The 8,467-nt window shown below is 43.3% G+C and overlaps 1 protein-coding gene across 2 annotated transcripts in view; it reads right to left on the reverse strand.

Moving 5' to 3' along the window:
- Positions 1-8,467, reverse strand: part of LOC310837217 (uncharacterized protein) — a 277,947-nt gene that overhangs the window by 165,994 nt on the left and 103,486 nt on the right. The gene's annotated exons all lie outside the window — the stretch shown is intronic.

Genomic DNA, 8,467 nt, shown 5'->3' on the forward strand with positions numbered 1-8,467 from the left:
ATATGTTATTTAGCCTGGAGATCTCACGTCCGAGGCACTTAAATCTCTCTCAGTTCCTCTCTGCCGGTCTTTTTGATAATCTTTGATATTAAACCCCAAATCTCGGAGAAGCTCCGGCCCAACAGGATCCATATTGCTTCCAGCCAGACCTCCATATTTAAAAACAAAGCCTTTGGGGGGTACAAAGCTATTTTGGCACCTGTTCCCCAGCGTCATTTCCCCCTTGCACAGTGTATGACAAACGGAGGCAAAAGGTCTCAGAGACAAAGGTTACAGACAGGACACTGCTGAGACCGCAAAAGGTCGGACACAGGGGACGATGTTCCGGCAGCCGTGGCTTTTCTGAGGGGGCGTTTTTCTTGCACCCCAGGGTCACGTGTGCAGGCAGACGTGGCTGCCTGCTGGTGGAAAGTGTCTCCCTCCGGACCCCACTCCCCGCTCCGCAATATCCCTACACCAAGCAAGTGCTCTAACCATGGAGCCACAAGGGCCCTTTCCGTAAAAAATTAAAGCAAGCTTCTAGTCCCCTTCGCCAGACAGGCGGTCTGAAAATTTAAAAAAATAAAAATATTTATTCCCAGCCCTCGCTCTGCTCTTTCGCCTCTATTTTTATTTATTAAATTTGCAGACCCCCCCCCTCGTCCGCTGATCGCAGAAAAAGAGCACAGGGTGAAAAATACAGCATGCATAATAAAAACGAGAGCAAACCAATGGGTCCCACAAACACATTTTGCTTTTATATTGTATTGGAAGCCACCCAGAGTGGCTGGGGTAACCCAGTCAGAGGGACGGGGTAGAAATAATTAAATTACTAGTAGCAGTAGCATTTAAAAGGGTATAGAAAAAGCCTGGCTGAAAGGGAACCTTTTCACTTGGCAATTAAAAGGAGCAGAATCCGCGGAAAAGGTTGTCCAGAGGGAGAATTTGGGGGTTTCAGAGCAGCTATGGAAGAGACCCCTTTCTCTCTGGGAGACCCCCACCCCTAATATCTGGAGGGGAGAGAAAACTTAGGGAACAAGCTGTACTACCAAAATGATTAAGGTTTTAAATGACAATTTTAGGTTATATTTTAGTGATCAATATTTAATATATTATTTAAAACTGCCGCTATATCTGAATTGTCTCTGATATACCCAATTGCAATTCAATGTATTCCCGTTGTGTATTATGATTTCCCTGATATTGTAAGAGAGCCATAACTGGTCTGTGACCGTAATAACAAAATTCTATTCTTTTCTGGGAGGGAGGGTGGGTGGAGACCGCCACCACCTGCAGCTTTCAAATAAGGGGCCTGGCCTGGCTGTGTGGCGCAGTGGTTAGAGTGTCAGAGACCAGGGTCCAAATCCTGAGACTTAGCCATCATGAATCTGTCGCCGGGTGCGGGTTGCTGCCTCTCAGCCTGACCCGCCTCGCAGGGCTGTTTTTGTGGGGAGGAAAATTTGCGTATGAATATAAATTCACCGTCCAGTCACGCTTCCTCTGAGCCTTCTCTGTTAGGAAGCTCTGACCTGGTAGGATAGCAGAGTAATGCAGCGGTCCTGAGTCCATGTGAGAAAGGGATAAATTAACCAAAGATGGCAGACTACCAAAGACCTTTTTTGAAATGACAGAAAATATGGGCTGGATTGACATATGGAGAATCAAGAACCCCCTAGGAAAAGAAGGAACATTTTTCTCTGAGGCTCAACTGACTTGGACAAGAATCGACCAAATTTGGATTACTAGAGGTCTGGCACCTAAGGTCAGGAAAGTGGAAATCTGCCCAAAAACCTGCTCCGACCATAATGCCTTGAAAATGGACATGACATTATTACCAACCGGCTCCTTTAGATGGAAGATGAATGACAATTTGTTTAGAAATCAGGAGATCATTAAGAAGGCCCAAAAAGTTATAAAGGACTATTTTGAAATAAACCTGAACACCGCGGTGGAAAAAAGAACAATTTGGGACGCAAGCAAAGCTGTGATGAGAGGGTTCTTGATACAACAGAATGCCATAAGGAAAAGGACACAAAATGAAAAGAAAGACAAGATTCTGGAGAAAATTAAAGAACTAGAGAAGAAGCTAAGAGCCAATCCGAAGTCACAGCCGATTTTGAGAGAAATTAAACTTCATCAGGCACAATATTCAAAACTGATAAACCAGGAAATAGAATGGAAGATTAAATCAATGAAACAAAAAACGTTTGAATCGGCAAATAAATGTGGGAAACTGCTGGCCTGGCAGTTGAAGAAGAGACAAAAATTGAACATAGTAACAAATTTGGAAATTGAAGGAAGAAGTATACAGAACCCCGTGGAGATTAGAAAGTGTTTTCAAAAATATTTTAAAAAATTATATACTCAAGGGCCGCAGAATGAAGTTGAGATTGAACAATTTTTGAGGAAAAACGGATTGAAAAAATTGTCACAAGAAAATAGACTACTCCTGAACAGCAAAATAACACGACAAGAGATTGAACATGCCATTCAGAACTTGAAATTGGGCAAATCTCCAGGGCCAGACGGCTTGACCTCCAAGTACTATAAGACATTAAGTGATTATTTGATCCAACCACTGCTGGAGGTCAGCAATGAAATTATGGAGGGAAAGAAGGCGCCAGAATCGTGGAAAGAAGCGTTCATCACATTGATACCAAAATCAGAAACTGAAAAGACACAGCTCAAGAACTACCGCCCCATCTCCCTTTTAAATGTGGATTACAAAATATTTGCTGATGTTTTGGCAAACAGACTTAAAAGAGTTTTAAGTCAAGTAATTCATAAAGACCAAGCAGGCTTTCTCCCAGGCAGACATATGTTTGCTAACACAAGGAACATTATTGATGTCTTGGAACTTTTGCAAACTGACATAAACACTAAAGCAGTGCTAATTTTTATAGATGCGGAGAAGGCCTTTGACAACATCTCTTGGAAATTTATGAAGGGAAATTTAAAAGAAATGGGAGTGGGGAGGGGTTTTGAAAATGGGATTGACGCAATATATTCAGAACAAAAAGCAAAATTGATTGTTAATAATGTGGTAACAGAAGAGTTCAAAATTGAAAAAGGAACACGACAAGGCTGCCCGATTTCCCCTTTGTTATTTATCTCAGTCCTGGAGGTGCTCTTAAACTTGATCAGAGGGGACCGGTTGGTGCAAGGGATCCAGGTCGGAGCGAAACAATATAAACTTAAAGCTTTTGCAGATGACCTAGTTTTGACACTGCAGGAGCCGGAATCTAGTACGAAAAGAGTTTTACAATTGATTGACAATTTTGGTCGGGTGGCGGGATTTAAGTTAAACAAACAGAAAACTAAGGTGTTGGGGGAAAATTTGACAGATATTGAATCAGAACAGTTTCAGAGAGAAACAGAATTATCATTGGTGAAAAAGGTAAAGTACCTAGGGGTGAACATAACAGCAAAAAATCTGAGTCTATTTAAGGAAAATTATGAAAAATGCTGGTCTGAAATTAAGAGAGACTTGGACAGTTGGACAAAATTGAAGCTTTCTTTGTTAGGCCGAATTGCTGCTATTAAGATGAATGTATTGCCAAAAATGTTGTTTTTGTTTCAAACACTACAGATTATAGACAAGACGGAATGCTTCCGGAAGTGGCAGAGAGATATTTCTAAATTTGTCTGGCAGGGCAAAAAGCCCAGAATTAAGTTTAAGATATTGACTGACGCAAAGGAAAGAGGGGGCTTTGCCCTGCCAGACTTAAGGTTGTATTATGAAGCCGCAGCTTTCTGCTGGCTAAAAGACTGGCTACTTCTCGAAGACACTGATGTGTTGGATCTGGAAGGGTTTAATAATAATTTTGGTTGGCATGCATACTTATGGTATGACAAAGTTAAGATCAATAAGGCCTTTAAGAACCATATTGTCAGAAAAGCAGTGTTTAATGTCTGGACAAAATATAAAGACTTATTGGAAAATAAAACCCCAAGGTGGCTTTCACCTCTGGAAGCTAAGGCCCGAAAAAGACCCAATATGGAAGCCAATTGGCCAAAATATTGGGAAATATTAGAAAAAGATGGAAATAACTGGAAATTGCAGAGTATGGAAAAAATGAAGGATAAAGTGCGAGACTGGTTACATCACGCTCAGATTAAAGAAGTTTTTAAAAATGACAAAAAGCTAGGGTTCCAGGTGGAGAAATCGAAGCTGGAAACTGAACTGTTAGAACCTAAGACTAAGGTACTTTCAAGAATGTATAACTTGCTGTTGAAATGGAACACACAAGACGAAATGGTTAAATCGGCTATGATAAAGTGGGCACAGGACATTGGGCATAACATTATGTTTGAGGAATGGGAAAGGTTGTGGACCACTGGGCTAAACTTTACTGCATGTAATGCTTTGAAAGAAAATATAATGAAAATGATATACAGATGGTACATGACCCCAGTTAAGCTTGCCAAAATATACCACTCGTCTGACAATAAATGTTGGAAATGTAGAGAAAATGAAGGAACATTCTTTCACCTCTGGTGGACTTGCCCTAAAGTGAAGGCCTTCTGGGAAATGATATATAATGAACTGAAAAAGGTATTTAAGTATACTTTCACTAAGAAACCAGAGGCCTTCCTTCTGGGTATTGTCGGCCAGAAGGTGTCAAAGAAGGACAGAACTTTCTTTATGTATGCAACAACGGCAGCAAGGATACTCATCGCAAAGAACTGGAAAACTCAAGATCTACCCACGCTGGAAGAATGGCAGATGCAGCTGATGGACTATATGCAGCTGGCGGAAATGACTGGCAGAATTCGAGACCTGGGAGAAGAAAGGATTGAAGAAGACTGGAAGAAATTTAAGATTTATTTACAAAATTATTGTAATTTGATGGAATGCTAAGAAGGATGCTTGATTATAAACAATTGGCCATCACTAAATTAGATGAGCATTATTAGACTATATTGTAATGATTGGTTATAAGATTACAAATAAGATGGTAATTTGCTTGAAAAATTTTATGAACAATGTAAGTGCGAGCGGATGACGCGAGGAAGTCCAAAGATGTTATGAAATTTTGTAAAGACACAAACAATGCTGTTTTTTATTTTTGTATCTCTTTTATTAAAAAAACCTAATAAAAATTTTGGAAAAAAAAAAAGAGAAAGGGATAAATTAAGTCCAAAGACAGATCGGTTCTTATCTCTAGAAGTGTTTATTTACAAGCCATAAATCAGTCTCTTCCATCAGAGTTTTCCTGCATTCTCCGTGCTTCCAAAAGCACACAGATTCACAGCCTCTCCGTTGAGCTGTGTCTGTGTCTCTCAGCGTCTCTCCGTGAGAACTGAAAGTAACTCTCACAGACAAAGCCTGTGACTAGGGCCCTGCTTCCGGCCCCTCCCAGATGCAGGGCACCACGGAGTTTTAACCCTGTCTGTTCCAAACTCCACAGAAAACGACTTACCGCCCTCTTCGAGCTCCTCATTGGCATAGAAATAAAACCAATGAGAAGAAAATGAGAAAACGTGTCACACCAGGAAGAAGTTTCTGGTGGTGAGAGCCGTTTGAGGGCGTGGGCTTTCTATTCCTTGGAGGGTTTTCGGCAGGGGTCAGGTGCCCATCTCTCTTCCATGCTGCAATGGAGATTCCTGAATTGCCGGGGGGGTGTTCGAGCTGGATAACCCCTGGGGGTCCCTTCCACCTCTTGTTGGGAAAACGCCCGGGGAGGCCACCACCTTCCCAAGACGTCTCCCAGGGCGTCTCTCCGGTGGTCACTCTCTGGCTATAAATCTTCCTCAGTCCAGAGAGACCGGTGACAAGTGACCCCCTCCCACCTGAGAGGAGCACACTCATCTTCTGGCATCTCATTGCAGAAGAAAGAGACAATCGGAGCTTTAAATCTACCGGTACTTTATTCAACGGTCTATATACAGAGAATCCATCAGCATGTCTGTGCTCTCTCAGCAGCAGTAAAGGTAAAGGGACCCCTGACCATTAGGTCCAGTCGTGGCCGACTCTGGGGTTGTGGCACGCATCTCACTTTGTTGGTCGAGGGAGCCGGTGTACAGCTTCCGGGTCGTGTGGCCAGCATGACGAAGCCGCTTCTGGCGAACCAGAGCAGCACATGGAAACGCTGTTTACCTTCCCGCCGGAGCGGTACCTATTTATCTACTTGCACTTTGACGTGCTTTTGAACTGCTAGGTTGGCAGGAGCAGGGACCGAGCAACGGGAGCTCACCCCGTCGCAGGGATTCGAACCGCTGACCTTCTGATTGGCAAGTCTTAGTGATACGGGTGGGGGCATGTCTTCTTCACCTTCTTCTTCGCTACAATATATCCATTTATTTCAAATTGTCAATGTCAAAAGGGACTAGAATCTACTCCATGACACCTTCCCTGTCCTCCATAATCCCTCAAACAAGGTGTCAAGACCCTAATCCTGTCAAATCACTCTGCCAAGCCTTTCCTCCAGGCAATGCCAGGTGGCAGACTTTACATACCGTATTTTCCCCTCTATAACACGCAGATTTTTTCTCCTAAAAAGTAAAGGGAAATGTCTGTGCGTGTTATAGAGCGAATGTGTGGTCCCTGGAGCCGTTTGTCCCAAGTGCATGGCAAAAATCAGGCAAAAATCATATTGCGCCGTCATGGAGGAGAGGAGGCTGCTGCTTTCCTGCATTCTGCCTCAGGGTCTTACTGCCCGCCCTGTTCTGTTTCGGTTGCTGTTTGCTCAGACGGAACAAAGAGCAGTGAAATCCCCTCCCCTCCAGGCAACCCCTCCCCTCCAGGCAAGTAGAGAGGAAAGCAGAGCGTCCCTTCTCCGGTGCTGCTGCTGCTGCTGCTGCTGCGTCTGGGGACTCGGCAGGCAGCGGAAAACATGCAGATGAGAGAGAGAGAGAGGGCTGGCTTGAGTGGGTGGGTGGACTTTTGCCTTCCTTCCCCCCCCCTTTAAACCCCTCTCCTGCATTCTTAGCCAGCTGCTTCTCCGCACACCCCTCTCGTGCTCCTTGTCCCTTCTATATTTTTCCTTCCCTCCCCACTTAAAACGTGGTTACAAAGCATGGATTCACATGGATCCTCAGGATCTTTGCATTGGGTCACCCCAAATTCACCATCAGAGCACATAGCATGTCCATGGCTACAGCCTGCCCCCCAAAAATCACGCACCCACTGTTGCCTGGGGCTGCAATGGTGCAAAAACGTGGTTACAAAGCATGGATCCACATGGATCCACAGGATCTTTGCATTGGGTCAGCCCAAATTCACCATCAGATCACATGTCTGTGGCCACAGCATGAAGCACAAAAATGATACATCTACTGTTTCATTCAGAATGTTTTTTCACTTGTTTTCCTCCTCTAAAAACGATGTGCGTGTTATGGTCAGGTGCGCGTTATAGAGCGAAAAATACGGTACTTGGACTATTGTCTTCTCATCACCGGTACTCAGGATGTGCTTATCTGCGCATATCTCCAGCTCTGCATATTCCCCCTCCCTCCTCTGTATGTTAATCCGGTGTAACCCAACCTCTCCTTAATGTATTCATAATGTAATCTGTGTAACCCAACCTCTCTTTAATGTATTAATGATGTAACTGGGATGTATTTTGCACTGTATTCTGGGGCATGGAGGGAAATTTCAAAAGTTCATGTCACCCCTTTCTCGCTGTTCAATCTCGCCTTGAACCTGTTGCGCAATAAACTTGGATCTTCTGCAACTTGCTCCTGTCTCCGGCTGAGCTCATTTTCCTCCGCAGGGACCCGCGGACTTAGTCCGACGAGCTGGGTGGCAAAGCAGCCTCGCACCCAGATTTTACGATAACACTTAGGCTCTGTGGTTTAACCCACAATGCCACCTGCGTCCCCTCAGCAGCAGTACAGAACAACATCTCACACAGAAGTGAAAGTAACTTCTCTCACAGTCCCCAACAGTACTGAGACTTCCTTTCTCTCGCTCTCAGACACTCACATGATATAAACCAGTGTTTTTTAACCTTTTTTGGACAAAGCTACACTTGTTTCATGAAAAAAATCACGAGGCACACCACCATTAGAAAATGTTAACAAATTTAACTCTGTGCCTATATTGACTATATATAAAGTAATTCTCTTGAATAGGAATCAAATAAACACAAATAAAGTATTTTATAATTACTTTATTATGAAATAGTAAGTAAACAGAAATATGAAAAATTATAAAATACTTTATTTTTAAATCTTTCGAATTTTTCCCACGGCACACCAGGCAACATCTAGTGTGCCGCGGAACAGTGGTTGAAAAGAACCATAGTGCTGCTTGCTGAGCAGCTGGTGAGATAAAAATCCTAACACCGCTATGGTTCTATAACACTATGGGGTTTTTTTGGGAATATTTTTTATTAAGAGTTTCAATATAACTTATCAAAAAAACATAATCCTCATTCATTTTCCCCCTCCCCATTTTCCCCCTCCCCCCAAAAAGAAAACCCCCACCCCCAGACCTTCTCTCAGCTCCTCTCTCTGGTTTTTCAGCACATATTATTCCCTGCCT

This window comes from Podarcis gaigeae (assembly GCF_964106915.1).
Source record: "Podarcis gaigeae genome assembly, chromosome: 2".
NCBI lineage: Eukaryota > Metazoa > Chordata > Lepidosauria > Squamata > Lacertidae > Podarcis > Podarcis gaigeae.